Raw genomic sequence first — 1,125 nt, 5'->3', positions numbered from 1 at the left:
GTGGGCATCAACAAAATGTTATAAAAAGTTTTTATTTTCCAAATAAAATAACAACTTATGGATAGCTTTAGGTCACTTCAAGACAATTTTCATTGTACACCTATCCCTAACAGAATTGATGGGAGTGTCTTTGGTACATTCAGTGTGCCTCATGGCCAGATTAATACAGAATTATCTTCAGACTTTCTTCTATGGATAGGATAAATAGACAAAGTTGTTTTCCCTGGGGTGGGGGAGTCCAGAACTAGAGGGCATAGGTTTAGGGTGAGAGGGGAAAGATATAAAGGAGACCTAAGGGGCAACTTTTTCACGCAGAGGGTGATACGTGTATGGAATGAGCTGCCAGAGGAAGTGGTGGAGGCTGGTACAATTGCAACATTAAAAAGGCATTTGGATGGGGCTATGAATAGAAAGGGTTTGGAGGGATATGGGCCGGATGCTGGTAGGTGGGACTAGATTAGATTGGGATATCTGGTCGGCATGGATGCGTTGAACCAAAGGGTCTGTTTCTGTGCTGTACTTCTCTATGACTCTATGATTCTAATGTCTTGTTGTCTATACCTTGCATATGGAAAGTTGTAATTAATCTTGCAAGGGCAAGTCTAACAGCATAAGCCACTAAATGTTTAGCTTGAAGAAAATTTGGCTCAAAATGTTGAAAATAATCATATAAAAGTCATGATTAAATAGCAGATAGGAAATGGATTTACACAATACAATATCAACCTTGATAGACTAAGTAAATGGACAAAAGAGTAACAGATGGAGTTCAATGTAAACAAGTGCAAGTTTGATGAGGGCAGAGCAGTAGATATGGTCTATATGGACTTCAGTAAAGCGTTTGACAAGGTTCCACATGGAAGACTGATTAGCAAGGTTAGAGGATCTCATGGAATACAGAGAGAACTAGCCATTTGGATACAGAACTGGCTCAAAGGTAGAAGACAGAGGGTGGTGGTGGAGGGTTGTTTTTCAGACTGGAGGCCTGTGACCAGTGGAGTGCCACAAGGATCGGTGCTGGGCCCTCTACTTTTTGTCATTTACATAAATGATTTGGATGCGAGCATAAGAGGTACAGTTAGTAAGTTTACAGATGACACCAAAATTGGAGGTGTAGTGGACAGC

Source organism: Chiloscyllium plagiosum, chromosome 15 (assembly GCF_004010195.1).
Source record: "Chiloscyllium plagiosum isolate BGI_BamShark_2017 chromosome 15, ASM401019v2, whole genome shotgun sequence".
NCBI lineage: Eukaryota > Metazoa > Chordata > Chondrichthyes > Orectolobiformes > Hemiscylliidae > Chiloscyllium > Chiloscyllium plagiosum.
The sequence above is the reverse complement of the archived record's forward strand: the minus strand, read 5'-3'. Positions refer to the sequence as shown.